Raw genomic sequence first — 19,191 nt, 5'->3', positions numbered from 1 at the left:
TTCATGCAGAAGTGACTCAATATTCTAAATTCTGGGGACGGGAGAACTGCGGATGCTCGCTGATTATATTCAAGTCAGTGCGGGTATTTCCCGGGGTTCTGTCAGATCAGAGGGATATGGAGACTGATGAAGAAGGTGCAATTGAGACAGAGGATGATTCATGAAGATATTGAATGTAGGAGCAGTCCTGAAGGCCAGGAGAGGCTACTCCTGCTCCCATTTCTGATATTCTCAGAGACACTCATCAGAGCAACAAGCTGGCTGATGTTTAGCTGGGGTGGAAAGAGTGCAGATTCAGCAGCAGCTTTCCGCTTTATAATCGGTTAATTCGCCGGACAGTTTGCAAATCGCGGCCTCCTGTTGTCTCCAGTATGTTAAAATGAAGAGTAGGCTGTCGGAGATATCCACAGTGTTTTTCAGGTTAAACATAGAAAAACTATTTTAGCTTGTTAAAATATGGGGTTGCCCATTTCAGAGAAGAGGAGAATATTTTTCTGTCTGAGGTTTGTGCAACTTTGGAAATCTCTGCCTCAGAAGACGTTGGGAGCGGGGGATCAATGAATATTTTTAAAGCGGTGGGAGATAGGTTGTTGTATAAAAGCAAAACACTGCGGATGTTGAAAATGTGAAACAAAAACAGAAAATGCTGGAAAAGCTCAGCAGGTCTAACAGCATCTGTGGAGAGATAAACCGAGTTAACGTTTCGAGTCCGTATGACATCTTCAGAGTAGATAGATTCATGTTACGAAGGGAATCAATGGTTATGGGGGAGTTGGGAGGGGAGATGGGATTGTGGAACTCAAAACCCAAACAGATCAGAGCCATTATCGTATTGAATGGGGGACCAGGCTCGAGGGGCCGAATCGTCTACTTCTGCTCCTATTTCGTATGTCCTGAAGAATGGGAAAATCTCGGCCAATCAATGGCCAAGTCAGGATGCACATTTATCTGTCAGAAGGGCTCGCCGGAAATAATCAACACGGTTCTCAAAAAATGGTTCCGGAGTATGAGGTGGGAGAAGTGGATCAAGCATTGGTAAGTGATCATTCAGAGGGCAACGATTGTGGTCTCTTAAGTTTTAGGTTGGCTACGGAAGGAGACAAAGAGCAATGCAAATATTGATTTGACCACTGGTGGAATGCCAACTGAAATGTGGTAAGAATGGGTCTGGCCCAGATAAATAGGAAACAACAATTAGCTGTCCAAATGGTAACACAACAATGGTCTGCATTTAAAGATGAGATACTCCAAGTGCAATCAAGGCACATTTCCAACAAAGGGAAAGGCAGGTAAAATAAACACAGAGATTTCTGAATGTGAATGTGTTAGAGATTCAGAGGAAGCAGAAATAGTGTGCTAACGTCTGTTGTCAGGTAGATACTGTGACCAGGAATCGGGCTGAATATTGAAGGTTCAAAGGGGAACTGAAAAAGCAAATGCGAGAAGCAAACAGAGAGTATGAGAAGTGACTGGCAGCTAACACAAAATGGAATCCAATGGTCCACTGCAGGCATAAAAACAGGAAACGGGTGTTTAAAGGACGAGTTGGGTCGATTTGGTGAATTGTACATGGAAACAGGGCCACAGCTAACAGGCATTCAATGAATATTTTGCATCTGTCTTTAGCAAAGGAGAAGATGGTGCCCAGGTCTTGTTAATGACGGGGTATTTAAAACACTTGAAGTGTTTGACATTTGAAAAGAGGAGGCATGGAGAGTCCTGTCAGTAATTGAAGTTCATAATGAAAAAGGATAGGATCAGTTGTATTCTAGGGTAATGAAGGAAGTGAGAGTGGAAATTGCAGAGGCACTGGTCTGAATTTTGCAATCTCTGTGTAGTGGTGCCAAAGGACTTGAGAATAACAAATGCTACCCATGTTTTTCAAAAACAGGCACGAAGATCAGCCCAGCCTTAACAGGTCAGTCAGTTTAACCTCTGCTGTGTGGAGGTTTTAGAAATGATAATTCAAGACAACATGAAGGGTCACTTGGGCAAATGTGGGTTAATTGAGGAAACCAGCAAAGATTTGTTTAGGACAAAACTAAATCGTTTAAACAAATTGTCTGACTTTGTCGATAAGGATAATGCTGTTGATGTAGTCTACATGAACCAAAGGAATGTATTTTTACAAAGTGGTGCACAATTGACTTGTGAGCAAAGTCAGAGCCCATGGAATAAGAGGAACAGTTGCAACATTGATATTAAATTGTCTTAGTGACAGGAAACAAAGAGCAGTGATGAACATTTGTTTGCTTTCTGGAGGAAGACTTACATTAGAATTCCCTAGGCATGGGTGTCAGGACCCCTGCTCTTCCGCAATATATGAAAAAGATCTGGACCTATTTGTGCAGGGCTCAATTTCAAAATTTGAAGATGATGCCATATTTGTAAATATGGGGAACCATGAGGAGAATATTGTTGCACTTCAAGAGGATGTGGACAGGTTGCCGTAAGGGGCGGACAAGTGGCAGGTGAAATTTAGTTGAGAGAAGTGTGAAGTGATTCCTTTTGATCAGAATGATGGAGAGAAGCAATATAAAACAAAGGGTATAATTCTGCAGGGTTTGCAGGAGTAGAGGGACCTGGCTGTATATGTGATGAGATCTAGATATGACAGGGGGATTGAGAAAGTGGTTAATAAAGTGCAAAGCATCCTGAGTTTTATCAGTCGGGGCATAGTGTAGGAAGGCAAGTCATATTGTCATATTGTTGCTGCATGACTAATTCAGAGACCCAGGGTAAAGCTCCAGGGAAGCCGGCTTCTAATCCCACCAGGACAGATGGTGGAATTTGAATTAAAGAAAAACAAACTGGAATTTAAAGTCTAATGTTGACCATGAAACCATTGTAAATTGTTGTAAAAACCCCTTTGATTCATTAATGTCCTTTAGGGCTCTGCTGTCCTTACCTGGTCTGGCCTTCATATGACTCCAGATTGTGGTTCACTCTTAAATGCCCTCTGAACAAGAGCAATTAAGGATGGGCAATAAATGCTGGCCTAGCTAGCAACGCCCACATCCCATGAATCAATGCAAAATAAAAACCTGTATAAAACACCAGTTTGGCCTCATTGTGCCCGGTTCTGGGCAGTATACTTTAGGAAGGATATGAAGGTATCAGAGAGAGAGTGCAGAAAAAGATTCACAAGAATGGTTCCAGGGATGAAGAACCTGGGTTACGTAGAAAGATTGGAAATATTAGGACTGTCCTCCTTGGGGAAGAGAATGGTGAAAGATTACATAAGGCATTCGAAATCCTGAGGTGTCTGGATAGAGAAGATAGGGGGAAACTGTTCCCATTGGTGGAAGGACCAAAAACCAGAGGGCACCGATTTGAGACATTTGGCCAAAGAAGCAATGGGTGACACAAAGAGAAGTTTATCATGCAGCGAGTGGTGAGGATTTGGAATGCACTTCCTAGGATTGTGGTGAAGGCAGACTCAATTGAGGCTTCCTAAGGGGATGGCAGTGACTTGTTCATTGAGAGGGTCCACAAAGTCACAACTGGCTGAATGGGATAGAAGGATAGTCCAGGGAGGTGCAACCAAGATAGAGATGAGCCATTAGCTTATTTAATGTTGGAGCAGCCTTGAAGGCTGACAGAGGTTACACCCACTCCTATTTCTTATATTCTTACAAACACGAATCAGAGCAACAGGCACAATTATATAGGCCTAGGATGGAAGGAATGCAGATTCACCTGCAGGATTCTGGGCTTTTGTAGGTTAACTTAAGAGTACAATTTGCAGAATTCAGGTCTCTATTCCTTCAAGTATAACAAAGTAAAGTGAAGTTTCTACGTTGAACACTAATACCTGTTGGTCCTGTATTTCCAAATCGATTAATTGCCCTGCAATATGTCATCGCCACAACTTAGAGCGTGACACAGAATTCGCCTTCTTCCTGTCACGACGCGTGATGTCACACTTTCCCCGCCACCAAGAACAAATGACGTCGTGGTCCTCACCCGCAATTGGACCCAGCCCCCTTCCCCCCCGCACTCCCCCCCACCCGCAAAACCACCACCCCCCGACCACGTCGATTTGTAACTTCACGCTGTTATTCCTGGAATTTAATGTCGCTCCTGCACTAACCTCAGCCTTCAAAACGTTGAGGGGCTCACTGCAGGATTTTGGGGAGCCAGTGGTCTCGTGGTACTGTGACCAGACTGGTCATCCAGCGGCCCAGGTTATCGATTTGGGGACCAGAGTTCATCAGATGTTGGAATTTAATTTCAATAAATACCTGGAATTAAAAATCTAATGATGACTATCAAACCGGTGTCTTGAAACCCATTTGGTGTGCTGATGCCCTTTCGGGAAGAAAACCTGCTGTCCTCAGCTGGTTTCTCCGACACGTGGCACCCATGAGAAATGTGGGTGACTCTTAAAAATGATCCCTGATGACAGGTGGGCTATAAATGCCGAACCAGCCAGAGGCAGCCAACATTTAACTAACAAATGCAATAAACAGTTGCCACATCACACCCTGCCACGGTGACATATCGTAGCAGTTGGTGTCAGCGAGTTGATTGATGAAAGAGAGGACAAGGGGACGGAGTGGGGCTGTGGGTGCTGGAAATGTCCTGTGGAGGGCGGTTTTGTAAGAAATGGAGAATGCGACTCACAGTGGAAGCATGCAGTGAAATATACATGGATCACCGTTGTATTGAAGCACCTCAGAGTGCAATTTGGTCTATGTCGATGACTTGAAAACCATTGCACTGTCTGTAATGACCGTGTTCTAATGTCTGTAATTTCCAGTGATTGTACTGAAGCTCCTCATGTTCTCTGTGGAAACCTGGAATCTGATTGCACTTTTTGTAATGGCCTCTTTGAAACGATTTGTAATGTTCTTTCAGATATTTTATGAATAAAGCCTATCATTAACAATATAAGTAATATATTATAAATGAACCGAAGCATTTATCTGTTGGAAGACATTGACGAACGCTTTGTGAAAGCATGTTTTGCAAGCCCATATATCCCAATTGGTACAGTGTCAAACATTCAACCTGAGAAGCCAGGGTTCAAGTTCCTTTTACTGTGTTGAATGTGTAAAGCTGCCCTCAGATGAGGAAGAGATTGGTAATGAGCATTCTGGTATGTGTTCAGTTTCCAATTCATCTCGCTTTGCCGCAATTTCCTTTGGTTGAAACATACTTTTTTTCAGAATGTAGTTATACATTTCCAGCTAGACTTTTTATTTTAAAAAAAAGTTTCCTGACTTGGCTCTTGATTGGCCTAGATATTCTCATTCTTCGGGACAGAGAAAAAAGTATCTGTTGTGATCATGGGTGTTACTTTGTATAAATGTTTTTGGGAATAAGGTGGTATTCTGTAAGGAAGGTTGTGCATCTATGTGTATCTGTTTGTTTTGTGTGTGTGTGTGTGGTTATGTAAAGGAGTTAGTTTCATGCATTTGTCACGAGAGGTTCTGGTGAAGTTGGATTTACAACTAAATCAGCTGGATTTAAAATATACTTTATGATGTAAGTGAAGACTTGGTTTTTTCAGCTGCTGACTTTCAAAGGGAAGTTTAGAAGTGACAAGGGACTTTTAAAACTTGCAAATGTTTCTCAGGTAAAGATGGGGAAGATATATTAAATTATTTTCACACAAAGTAGAGGCATTAGGAGAACATAGATTTTAATATTTGGAGAGTTAGGATTTCCTGTTTAGTAGACAGGCATTTTAACCAACTAAGTCATGGCTCTGAATCACTGAGACAATTCTAAATCCAAACTTATTACTTGTATTAATGAATTTTTCTACACGCATTACTTGGAATTATTGACACATGGTGAGGACTTTCTAACAGTTCGAATGCTATGACCTAGTTGATACAGCTGAGTTATTTAAAATCCCAGAGGAAAACTTTAAACTACTATATATTATAGTCATAATATATCATAACCCATATTTTAAAGTGGTATGTTTGAGAGGCAACTCTTAATTCAGTGACCAGGCCACCAGCTCTCGAGAGGTTTTTATATTAAGCTCAATGAAACTACTTATTAAGTTGCAGCACATTAAACACATCCACATGGCTACATATTAATACTGTCATAACTTTTAACAAATTCCCAAACTAATCTCTATTAAGGAAATAGCAACCCATAAGCTTTAAGCAGGCACCAGGTAAAGCATTTTCATCTTACAAATTCAAAATACAGGCTTTGACCTTATATTGCCTCTGCCCTGCACACACAAGACTGCTCCCTGTTATAGCCAGCACATGTCATTTAATGTAAATTCTCATTGCATCACCATCCGCTTTGAACTCCACCCCCTCTAAAAATAAATCCCCTTTCATAGCACCAATTTTATCACTAATATAAACATTTTGCTTGGTCTCTGCTAGCTAGATGCCATACTTTACTCCCGTTCTTGCACGCTCCATCAACAAAATACAAATGCTCTCTAATTCTCTTATATCACAAAACTAGTAAACATCGAAACATCCAGACTATCTGGCTTTAAGCCAATTGAGACAGACCCACAGGCTCACACTGTATTTTTTGTTAAATCTAATAACATACATTAATAGCTTCATGACACGAATGATTGAAAACAGCGTCCGAGCCCATACACGAAAACTATTCAATTCAACGCCTAAAGGACAGAGCATGCGCAGTGCCGCCAATTGGATACCTTTCAAAATCCCTGACGGGTATCATTTTTAATGGCACATCCCCGTGTTGACGAAATCGCGCCCTGCTGCACCAGTTCACACCCCTCAACGCCCTGTCACCCGACGTCATATTCTCCACCACCTGTGCCTGTCCGGCTGACACTCGGCCAATAAAAGGCGGGTAAAGTCACCCTCTCTCGCCACAAATGACGCCTGACGCGCTGAGCATGTCGATAATTTCTCTTTTTTATTGTCCATTACATAGAGGTAAGAAGAATGAAAGGGGATTGAAGCACATAACAATTTAAGGCGCTTGAGAGGATTAACTTTTTACACGAATAAAGCTCGCTGGAAATCCACCAATATTCCACAAAAAGAAGCTGGAGCTGGATTTTCGGCTGCAGAAAATGACGTCATTTACACCGAATCCGCATTCTTGCTTTCAAAGTGGATGACATCACACTTTCCCACCTCCAAGAACAAATGGGATCGTTTTCTTTTCCCTAAATTCATCTCCGACAATTTGGAACCTCCCGCTGTCATTCCTGCAACTCAATGCGGGCTCTTTAATTAACATTATCTTCAAAATATTTAGGACCCGGTGAAGAAATTTGTAGGAAGGAAGAGTGATCACATCACAGGACATTGTGAAATAACGAGTACTTGGTGGCAGTGAGAAGATTGATGAAGAGGAAGCCAAGTGAGGGAGTCAGCCTGCGGTTGTTGGAAATGTTCTGCAGAAGGCGGATTTGTTTGAAATGGAATGAAAAGTCAAAGAATGGGAGAATGAAATTCCTGTAGTGAGACATTGAAGAGCGCCTTGTCAAAGAACCCGCTGGAACCCCGGGTAGCTCAGTTGGTAGAGCGTCAGACTTTTAATCTGAGGGTCCAGTGTTCAAGTTCCTGTTCGGGTGACGCTGTTTAACTTGTGAACCTCAAGTCTGTCTGAAAGAATCAAACCTAAACGGCGCTCATTTTGAATGGGTGTGTCCAGTGTGTGCTTTGCCAGGGCTTTGTTATATCCATGTGTTTTCCCCTCTGAAGAAGTGTCAAAGGGTCTCAAAACGTTAGCTCTGTTTCCCTCTCCACTGATGCTACCAGACCTGCTGAGTTCTTCCTGCATTTTCTGTTTACTACTGAAACGAAAGCCTGCATCTCATTATTGCAATAATGTATTATTACAGTTGTTTCAACTTTTACTCTGGCATTTGAACAACTCAGCATTTACCATCGGCTATGTCATAAATATTGACCAAAGTTACGGCCACCCGAGACCCTGAAAAGCAAATATTTCCCGCCGAGTTTTCTTCCTGACCCTAAGTCATTCAGATGTGGCTTCAGAGTCAAACTCTTTACAGCTTGTCTCGGTTTGAGTAGCGTCAATGGTTTTCTCTCTCTTTCAGAATGTTGTTCGATATTTCCCGCTAGCGTTTTTTCTTACTGCTTTTAGACTTGGCTCTTGATTGGCCGAGATATTCCAATTCTTCAGGCTCGGGGAAAGGGAGCTTTCTCGGTACTTAACCTTTATTACACGAAAGAGACAGCGACAGGTGCAATCATCATCCGTCTGAGTCCAACAGGAAGAAGCATTATGCAAATTGTGCTCCTAATTAACCCATTAAAAAGCGGAATGGTGCTACTGAATCTGCAATTCTTCCGCTCCAGGTCAATACAATCCTGGCGTTGCTCTGATGATAGTAAGAATATCAGAAACAGGGGCAGGAGAAGCATGCACTGGCATTCAGGATTGTTCCAACGTTTAATATGGTCAGGTCTGATTTTGTCTGTAACTGTCATCTTCCTCATGTCCCTTTGTTCTGACAGGACACAGAGAAATATCCAAATCTGTCCTGAATAGAATCAGTGCAGTTCCCCCGTGTCTAGAATTCAAAACCTGCAAAAGCCCTTGAATGAAGAGATTTTGGAAGGTAAGTTGATGAAAGGACAGTCGCTGGGGACTGTGGCACGGGCTGTCAGAGTCTCACAACAAGGCGTCGGCCCTTATCACCGAGACGAGCAAAATGTTTTCATCCAAAGTCTTGTGAACCTTCTGAATTCTAGACAGGGGAGAACTGCGCATGCACGCTGATTACAGTCGAAACTGAGGTCGATATTTCAGAGCAAATGGACACGAGGACAGTTCAGGAAGTGGACATTAAGATAGGAGATGCACCATATTAAATGTTGGAGCAGCGCTGAAGGGGCAGCCGATGCTGCTCCTGCTCCTGTGTCTGAAATGCTTACAGACACGGATCAGAACAACAAACAGGTTTACAATGACCTCGGAGCGGAGGGAGAGAAAATTCCGATTGTGAGTGGATTAATCGAGAATATAATTTGCAGACTGCGGGCTCCGATTGTCTGGAATGTGTTAAAATGAATAGCAGACTGATGGAGATGTCTTTGGTGTTAAAGTTGTGAAATGGGGAGAAACTTATTCAACCTGCCCTGTAGAACAGAAAGATCTGGACCAATCAAGGCTCCAGTCAGGGCGCAGGGTGTTTCAAAATATCTCGCTGTAAATTTACAAGGAATTGGCAGAAATAAATCAACCGTAGCAACACTTTGACACCCTTCAACCGACATTTTAAAGGATGCCCCAAACCTGTACTTTGAGGCAAGATGATCCTGGAGGTATCAGCTGCATAAATTTCAGCCTTTCAACTAAGATAGAGTACCGCCCGAACAGGGACTTGAACCCTGGACCCTCAGATTAAAAGTCTGATGCTCTACCGACTGAGCTATCCGGGCTTCATGCAGAAGTGACTCAATATTCTAAATTCTGGGGACGGGAGAACTGCGGATGCTCGCTGATTATATTCAAGTCAGTGCGGGTATTTCCCGGGGTTCTGTCAGATCAGAGGGATATGGAGACTGATGAAGAAGGTGCAATTGAGACAGAGGATGATTCATGAAGATATTGAATGTAGGAGCAGTCCTGAAGGCCAGGAGAGGCTACTCCTGCTCCCATTTCTGATATTCTCAGAGACACTCATCAGAGCAACAAGCTGGCTGATGTTTAGCTGGGGTGGAAAGAGTGCAGATTCAGCAGCAGCTTTCCGCTTTATAATCGGTTAATTCGCCGGACAGTTTGCAAATCGCGGCCTCCTGTTGTCTCCAGTATGTTAAAATGAAGAGTAGGCTGTCGGAGATATCCACAGTGTTTTTCAGGTTAAACATAGAAAAACTATTTTAGCTTGTTAAAATATGGGGTTGCCCATTTCAGAGAAGAGGAGAATATTTTTCTGTCTGAGGTTTGTGCAACTTTGGAAATCTCTGCCTCAGAAGACGTTGGGAGCGGGGGATCAATGAATATTTTTAAAGCGGTGGGAGATAGGTTGTTGTATAAAAGCAAAACACTGCGGATGTTGAAAATGTGAAACAAAAACAGAAAATGCTGGAAAAGCTCAGCAGGTCTAACAGCATCTGTGGAGAGATAAACCGAGTTAACGTTTCGAGTCCGTATGACATCTTCAGAGTAGATAGATTCATGTTACGAAGGGAATCAATGGTTATGGGGGAGTTGGGAGGGGAGATGGGATTGTGGAACTCAAAACCCAAACAGATCAGAGCCATTATCGTATTGAATGGGGGACCAGGCTCGAGGGGCCGAATCGTCTACTTCTGCTCCTATTTCGTATGTCCTGAAGAATGGGAAAATCTCGGCCAATCAATGGCCAAGTCAGGATGCACATTTATCTGTCAGAAGGGCTCGCCGGAAATAATCAACACGGTTCTCAAAAAATGGTTCCGGAGTATGAGGTGGGAGAAGTGGATCAAGCATTGGTAAGTGATCATTCAGAGGGCAACGATTGTGGTCTCTTAAGTTTTAGGTTGGCTACGGAAGGAGACAAAGAGCAATGCAAATATTGATTTGACCACTGGTGGAATGCCAACTGAAATGTGGTAAGAATGGGTCTGGCCCAGATAAATAGGAAACAACAATTAGCTGTCCAAATGGTAACACAACAATGGTCTGCATTTAAAGATGAGATACTCCAAGTGCAATCAAGGCACATTTCCAACAAAGGGAAAGGCAGGTAAAATAAACACAGAGATTTCTGAATGTGAATGTGTTAGAGATTCAGAGGAAGCAGAAATAGTGTGCTAACGTCTGTTGTCAGGTAGATACTGTGACCAGGAATCGGGCTGAATATTGAAGGTTCAAAGGGGAACTGAAAAAGCAAATGCGAGAAGCAAACAGAGAGTATGAGAAGTGACTGGCAGCTAACACAAAATGGAATCCAATGGTCCACTGCAGGCATAAAAACAGGAAACGGGTGTTTAAAGGACGAGTTGGGTCGATTTGGTGAATTGTACATGGAAACAGGGCCACAGCTAACAGGCATTCAATGAATATTTTGCATCTGTCTTTAGCAAAGGAGAAGATGGTGCCCAGGTCTTGTTAATGACGGGGTATTTAAAACACTTGAAGTGTTTGACATTTGAAAAGAGGAGGCATGGAGAGTCCTGTCAGTAATTGAAGTTCATAATGAAAAAGGATAGGATCAGTTGTATTCTAGGGTAATGAAGGAAGTGAGAGTGGAAATTGCAGAGGCACTGGTCTGAATTTTGCAATCTCTGTGTAGTGGTGCCAAAGGACTTGAGAATAACAAATGCTACCCATGTTTTTCAAAAACAGGCACGAAGATCAGCCCAGCCTTAACAGGTCAGTCAGTTTAACCTCTGCTGTGTGGAGGTTTTAGAAATGATAATTCAAGACAACATGAAGGGTCACTTGGGCAAATGTGGGTTAATTGAGGAAACCAGCAAAGATTTGTTTAGGACAAAACTAAATCGTTTAAACAAATTGTCTGACTTTGTCGATAAGGATAATGCTGTTGATGTAGTCTACATGAACCAAAGGAATGTATTTTTACAAAGTGGTGCACAATTGACTTGTGAGCAAAGTCAGAGCCCATGGAATAAGAGGAACAGTTGCAACATTGATATTAAATTGTCTTAGTGACAGGAAACAAAGAGCAGTGATGAACATTTGTTTGCTTTCTGGAGGAAGACTTACATTAGAATTCCCTAGGCATGGGTGTCAGGACCCCTGCTCTTCCGCAATATATGAAAAAGATCTGGACCTATTTGTGCAGGGCTCAATTTCAAAATTTGAAGATGATGCCATATTTGTAAATATGGGGAACCATGAGGAGAATATTGTTGCACTTCAAGAGGATGTGGACAGGTTGCCGTAAGGGGCGGACAAGTGGCAGGTGAAATTTAGTTGAGAGAAGTGTGAAGTGATTCCTTTTGATCAGAATGATGGAGAGAAGCAATATAAAACAAAGGGTATAATTCTGCAGGGTTTGCAGGAGTAGAGGGACCTGGCTGTATATGTGATGAGATCTAGATATGACAGGGGGATTGAGAAAGTGGTTAATAAAGTGCAAAGCATCCTGAGTTTTATCAGTCGGGGCATAGTGTAGGAAGGCAAGTCATATTGTCATATTGTTGCTGCATGACTAATTCAGAGACCCAGGGTAAAGCTCCAGGGAAGCCGGCTTCTAATCCCACCAGGACAGATGGTGGAATTTGAATTAAAGAAAAACAAACTGGAATTTAAAGTCTAATGTTGACCATGAAACCATTGTAAATTGTTGTAAAAACCCCTTTGATTCATTAATGTCCTTTAGGGCTCTGCTGTCCTTACCTGGTCTGGCCTTCATATGACTCCAGATTGTGGTTCACTCTTAAATGCCCTCTGAACAAGAGCAATTAAGGATGGGCAATAAATGCTGGCCTAGCTAGCAACGCCCACATCCCATGAATCAATGCAAAATAAAAACCTGTATAAAACACCAGTTTGGCCTCATTGTGCCCGGTTCTGGGCAGTATACTTTAGGAAGGATATGAAGGTATCAGAGAGAGAGTGCAGAAAAAGATTCACAAGAATGGTTCCAGGGATGAAGAACCTGGGTTACGTAGAAAGATTGGAAATATTAGGACTGTCCTCCTTGGGGAAGAGAATGGTGAAAGATTACATAAGGCATTCGAAATCCTGAGGTGTCTGGATAGAGAAGATAGGGGGAAACTGTTCCCATTGGTGGAAGGACCAAAAACCAGAGGGCACCGATTTGAGACATTTGGCCAAAGAAGCAATGGGTGACACAAAGAGAAGTTTATCATGCAGCGAGTGGTGAGGATTTGGAATGCACTTCCTAGGATTGTGGTGAAGGCAGACTCAATTGAGGCTTCCTAAGGGGATGGCAGTGACTTGTTCATTGAGAGGGTCCACAAAGTCACAACTGGCTGAATGGGATAGAAGGATAGTCCAGGGAGGTGCAACCAAGATAGAGATGAGCCATTAGCTTATTTAATGTTGGAGCAGCCTTGAAGGCTGACAGAGGTTACACCCACTCCTATTTCTTATATTCTTACAAACACGAATCAGAGCAACAGGCACAATTATATAGGCCTAGGATGGAAGGAATGCAGATTCACCTGCAGGATTCTGGGCTTTTGTAGGTTAACTTAAGAGTACAATTTGCAGAATTCAGGTCTCTATTCCTTCAAGTATAACAAAGTGGAGAGTAGTCTGACCGAAGTTTCTAGGTTGAACACTGATACCTGATGGTCCTGTATTTCCAAATCGATTAATTGCCCTGCAATATGTCATTGCCACAACTTAGAGCGTGACACAGAATTCGCCTTGTTCCTTTCACGGCGCGTGACGTCACACTTTCCCCGCCACCAAGAACAAATGATGTTGTGGTCCTCAGCCGCTATTGGACACAGCCCCCTCCCCCACCCCCCCCACCCCATCGATTTGTAACTTCGCGCTGTCATTCCTGGAACTGAATTTCGCTCTTGCACTAACCTCAGCCTTCAAAACATTGAGGGGCTCAGTGCAGGATTTTGGGGAGCCAGTGGTCTCGTGGTACTGTGACCAGACTGGTCATCCAGCAGCCCAGGTTATCAATTTGGGGACCCGAGTTCATCAGATGTTGGAATTTAATTTCAATAAATACCTGGAATTAAAAATCTATGATGACTATCAAACCGGTGTCTTGAAACCCATTTGGTGTGCTGATGCCCTTTCGGGAAGAAAACCTGCTGTCCTCAGCTGGTTTCTCCGACACGTGGCACCCATGAGAAATGTGGGTGACTCTTAAAAATGATCCCTGATGACAGGTGGGCTATAAATGCCGAACCAGCCAGAGGCAGCCAACATTTAACTAACAAATGCAATAAACAGTTGCCACATCACACCCTGCCACGGTGACATATCGTAGCAGTTGGTGTCAGCGAGTTGATTGATGAAAGAGAGGACAAGGGGACGGAGTGGGGCTGTGGGTGCTGGAAATGTCCTGTGGAGGGCGGTTTTGTAAGAAATGGAGAATGCGACTCACAGTGGAAGCATGCAGTGAAATATACATGGATCACCGTTGTATTGAAGCACCTCAGAGTGCAATTTGGTCTATGTCGATGACTTGAAAACCATTGCACTGTCTGTAATGACCGTGTTCTAATGTCTGTAATTTCCAGTGATTGTACTGAAGCTCCTCATGTTCTCTGTGGAAACCTGGAATCTGATTGCACTTTTTGTAATGGCCTCTTTGAAACGATTTGTAATGTTCTTTCAGATATTTTATGAATAAAGCCTATCATTAACAATATAAGTAATATATTATAAATGAACCGAAGCATTTATCTGTTGGAAGACATTGACGAACGCTTTGTGAAAGCATGTTTTGCAAGCCCATATATCCCAATTGGTACAGTGTCAAACATTCAACCTGAGAAGCCAGGGTTCAAGTTCCTTTTACTGTGTTGAATGTGTAAAGCTGCCCTCAGATGAGGAAGAGATTGGTAATGAGCATTCTGGTATGTGTTCAGTTTCCAATTCATCTCGCTTTGCCGCAATTTCCTTTGGTTGAAACATACTTTTTTTCAGAATGTAGTTATACATTTCCAGCTAGACTTTTTATTTTAAAAAAAAGTTTCCTGACTTGGCTCTTGATTGGCCTAGATATTCTCATTCTTCGGGACAGAGAAAAAAGTATCTGTTGTGATCATGGGTGTTACTTTGTATAAATGTTTTTGGGAATAAGGTGGTATTCTGTAAGGAAGGTTGTGCATCTATGTGTATCTGTTTGTTTTTGTGTGTGTGTGTGTGTTTATGTAAAGGAGTTAGTTTCATGCATTTGTCACGAGAGGTTCTGGTGAAGTTGGATTTACAACTAAATCAGCTGGATTTAAAATATACTTTATGATGTAAGTGAAGACTTGGTTTTTTCAGCTGCTGACTTTCAAAGGGAAGTTTAGAAGTGACAAGGGACTTTTAAAACTTGCAAATGTTTCTCAGGTAAAGATGGGGAAGATATATTAAATTATTTTCACACAAAGTAGAGGCATTAGGAGAACATAGATTTTAATATTTGGAGAGTTAGGATTTCCTGTTTAGTAGACAGGCATTTTAACCAACTAAGTCATGGCTCTGAATCACTGAGACAATTCTAAATCCAAACTTATTACTTGTATTAATGAATTTTTCTACACGCATTACTTGGAATTATTGACACATGGTGAGGACTTTCTAACAGTTCGAATGCTATGACCTAGTTGATACAGCTGAGTTATTTAAAATCCCAGAGGAAAACTTTAAACTACTATATATTATAGTCATAATATATCATAACCCATATTTTAAAGTGGTATGTTTGAGAGGCAACTCTTAATTCAGTGACCAGGCCACCAGCTCTCGAGAGGTTTTTATATTAAGCTCAATGAAACTACTTATTAAGTTGCAGCACATTAAACACATCCACATGGCTACATATTAATACTGTCATAACTTTTAACAAATTCCCAAACTAATCTCTATTAAGGAAATAGCAACCCATAAGCTTTAAGCAGGCACCAGGTAAAGCATTTTCATCTTACAAATTCAAAATACAGGCTTTGACCTTATATTGCCTCTGCCCTGCACACACAAGACTGCTCCCTGTTATAGCCAGCACATGTCATTTAATGTAAATTCTCATTGCATCACCATCCGCTTTGAACTCCACCCCCTCTAAAAATAAATCCCCTTTCATAGCACCAATTTTATCACTAATATAAACATTTTGCTTGGTCTCTGCTAGCTAGATGCCATACTTTACTCCCGTTCTTGCACGCTCCATCCAACAAAATACAAATGCTCTCTAATTCTCTTATATCACAAAACTAGTAAACATCGAAACATCCAGACTATCTGGCTTTAAGCCAATTGAGACAGACCCACAGGCTCACACTGTATTTTTTGTTAAATCTAATAACATACATTAATAGCTTCATGACACGAATGATTGAAAACAGCGTCCGAGCCCATACACGAAAACTATTCAATTCAACGCCTAAAGGACAGAGCATGCGCAGTGCCGCCAATTGGATACCTTTCAAAATCCCTGACGGGTATCATTTTTAATGGCACATCCCCGTGTTGACGAAATCGCGCCCTGCTGCACCAGTTCACACCCCTCAACGCCCTGTCACCCGACGTCATATTCTCCACCACCTGTGCCTGTCCGGCTGACACTCGGCCAATAAAAGGCGTAAAGTCACCCTCTCTCGCCACAAATGACGCCTGACGCGCTGAGCATGTCGATAATTTCTCTTTTTTATTGTCCATTACATAGAGGTAAGAAGAATGAAAGGGGATTGAAGCACATAACAATTTAAAGCGCTTGAGAGGATTAACTTTTTACACGAATAAAGCTCGCTGGAAATCCACCAAATATTCCACAAAAAGAAGCTGGAGCTGGATTTTCGGCTGCAGAAAATGACGTCATTTACACCGAATCCGCATTCTTGCTTTCAAAGTGGATGACATCACACTTTCCCACCTCCAAGAACAAATGGGATCGTTTTCTTTTCCCTAAATTCATCTCCGACAATTTGGAACCTCCCGCTGTCATTCCTGCAACTCAATGCGGGCTCTTTAATTAACATTATCTTCAAAATATTTAGGACCCGGTGAAGAAATTTGTAGGAAGGAAGAGTGATCACATCACAGGACATTGTGAAATAACGAGTACTTGGTGGCAGTGAGAAGATTGATGAAGAGGAAGCCAAGTGAGGGAGTCAGCCTGCGGTTGTTGGAAATGTTCTGCAGAAGGCGGATTTGTTTGAAATGGAATGAAAAGTCAAAGAATGGGAGAATGAAATTCCTGTAGTGAGACATTGAAGAGCGCCTTGTCAAAGAACCCGCTGGAACCCCGGGTAGCTCAGTTGGTAGAGCGTCAGACTTTTAATCTGAGGGTCCAGTGTTCAAGTTCCTGTTCGGGTGACGCTGTTTAACTTGTGAACCTCAAGTCTGTCTGAAAGAATCAAACCTAAACGGCGCTCATTTTGAATGGGTGTGTCCAGTGTGTGCTTTGCCAGGGCTTTGTTATATCCATGTGTTTTCCCCTCTGAAGAAGTGTCAAAGGGTCTCAAAACGTTAGCTCTGTTTCCCTCTCCACTGATGCTACCAGACCTGCTGAGTTCTTCCTGCATTTTCTGTTTACTACTGAAACGAAAGCCTGCATCTCATTATTGCAATAATGTATTATTACAGTTGTTCCAACTTTTACTCTGGCATTTGAACAACTCAGCATTTACTATCGGCTGTGTCATAAAAATTGACCAAAGTTACGGCCACCCGAGACCCTGAAAAGCAAATATTTCCCGCCGAGTTTTCTTCCTGATCCTAAGTCATTCAGATGTGGCTTCAGAGTCAAACTCTTTACAGCTTGTCTCGGTTTGAGTAGCGTCAATGGTTTTCTCTCTCTTTCAGAATGTTGTTCGATATTTCCCGCTAGCGTTTTTTCTTACTGCTTTTAGACTTGGCTCTTGATTGGCCGAGATATTCCAATTCTTCAGGCTCGGGGAAAGGGAGCTTTCTCGGTACTTAACCTTTATTACACGAAAGAGACAGCGACAGGTGCAATCATCATCCGTCTGAGTCCAACAGGAAGAAGCATTATGCAAATTGTGCTCCTAATTAACCCATTAAAAAGCGGAATGGTGCTACTGAATCTGCAATTCTTCCGCTCCAGGTCAATACAATCCTGGCGTTGCTCTGATGATAGTAAGAATATCAGAAACAGAGGCAGGAGAAGCATGCACTGGCATTCAGGATTGTTCCAACGTTTAATATGGTCAGGTCTGATTTTGTCTGTAAATGTCATCTTCCTCATGTCCCTTTGTTCTGACAGGACACAGAGAAATATCCAAATCTGTCCTGAATAGAATCAGTGCAGTTCCCCCGTGTCTAGAATTCAAAACCTGCAAAAGCCTTTGAATGAAGAGATTTTGGAAGGTAAGTTGATGAAAGGACAGTCGCTGGGGACTGTGGCACGGGCTGTCAGAGTCTCACAACAAGGCGTCGGCCATTATCACCGAGACGAGCAAAATGTTTTCATCCAAAGTCTTGTGAACCTTCTGAATTCTAGACAGGGGAGAACTGCGCATGCACGCTGATTACAATCGAAACTGAGGTCGATATTTCAGAGCAAATGGACACGAGGACAGTTCAGGAAGTGGACATTAAGATAGGAGATGCACCATGACCTTATTAAATGTTGGAGCAGCGCTGAAGGGGCAGCCGATGCTGCTCCTGCTCCTGTGTCTGAAATGCTTACAGACACGGATCAGAACAACAAACAGGTTTACAATGACCTCGGAGCGGAGGGAGAGAAAATTCCGATTTTTAGTGGATTAATCGAGAATTTAATTTGCAAACTGCGGGCTCCGATTGTCTGAAATGTGTTAAAATGAATAGCAGACAGATAGAGATGTCTTTGGTGTTAAAGTTGTGAAATGGGGAGAAACTTATTCAACCTGCCCTGTAGAACAGAAAGATCTGGACCAATCAAGGCTCCAGTCAGGGCGCAGGGTGTTTCAAAATATCTTGCTGTAAATTTACAAGGAATTTGCAGAAATAAATCAACAGTAGCAACACTTTGACACCCTTCAACCGACATTTTAAAGGATGCCCCAAACCTGTACTTTGAGGCAAGATGATCCTTGAGGTATCAGCTGCATAAATTTCCGCCTTTCAAGTGAGATAGACTACCGCCCGAACAGGGACTTGAACCCTGGACCCTCAGATTAAAAGTCTGATGCTCTACCGACTGAGCTATCCGGGCTTCATGCAGGAGTCTCTCAATCTTCTAATTTCTGGGCACGGGAGAACTGCGGATGCTCGCTGATTATATTCAAGTCAGTGCGGGTATTTCCCGGGGTTCTGTCAGATCAGAGGGATATGGAGACTGATGAAGAAGGTGCAATTGAGACAGAGGATGATTCATGAAGATATTGAATGTAGGAGCAGTCCTGAAGGCCAGGAGAGGCTACTCCTGCTCCCATTTCTGATATTCTCAGAGACACTCATCAGAGCAACAAGCTGGCTGATGTTGAGCTGGGGTGGAAAGAGTGCAGATTCAGCAGCAGCTTTCCGCTTTATAATCGGTTAATTCGCCGGACAGTTTGCAAATCGCGGCCTCCTGTTGTCTCCAGTATGTTAAAATGAAGAGTAGGCTGTCGGAGACATCCACAGTGTTTATCAGGTTAAACATAGAAAAAC

At 42.5% G+C, this 19,191-nt stretch overlaps 4 non-coding genes across 4 annotated transcripts; 2 read left to right on the top strand and 2 right to left on the bottom strand.

Moving 5' to 3' along the window:
• The first annotated feature begins 7,473 nt into the window (after positions 1 to 7,473).
• On the top strand, positions 7,474 to 7,547 carry trnak-uuu. Its single transcript has one exon. It is a non-coding gene; the product is annotated as a tRNA-Lys (tRNA).
• A 1,763-nt stretch (positions 7,548 to 9,310) lies between these two features.
• trnak-uuu lies at positions 9,311 to 9,383 on the bottom strand. Its single transcript has one exon. It is a non-coding gene; the product is annotated as a tRNA-Lys (tRNA).
• Positions 9,384 to 16,838: 7,455 nt separating this feature from the next.
• Positions 16,839 to 16,912, top strand: trnak-uuu. Its single transcript has one exon. It is a non-coding gene; the product is annotated as a tRNA-Lys (tRNA).
• Positions 16,913 to 18,681: 1,769 nt separating this feature from the next.
• trnak-uuu lies at positions 18,682 to 18,754 on the bottom strand. Its single transcript has one exon. It is a non-coding gene; the product is annotated as a tRNA-Lys (tRNA).
• Between the last annotated feature and the right edge of the window lie 437 nt (positions 18,755 to 19,191).

Source organism: Carcharodon carcharias, chromosome 24 (genome assembly GCF_017639515.1).
Source record: "Carcharodon carcharias isolate sCarCar2 chromosome 24, sCarCar2.pri, whole genome shotgun sequence".
Lineage (NCBI taxonomy): Eukaryota > Metazoa > Chordata > Chondrichthyes > Lamniformes > Lamnidae > Carcharodon > Carcharodon carcharias.
The sequence above is the reverse complement of the archived record's forward strand: the minus strand, read 5'-3'. Positions and strand labels throughout refer to the sequence as shown.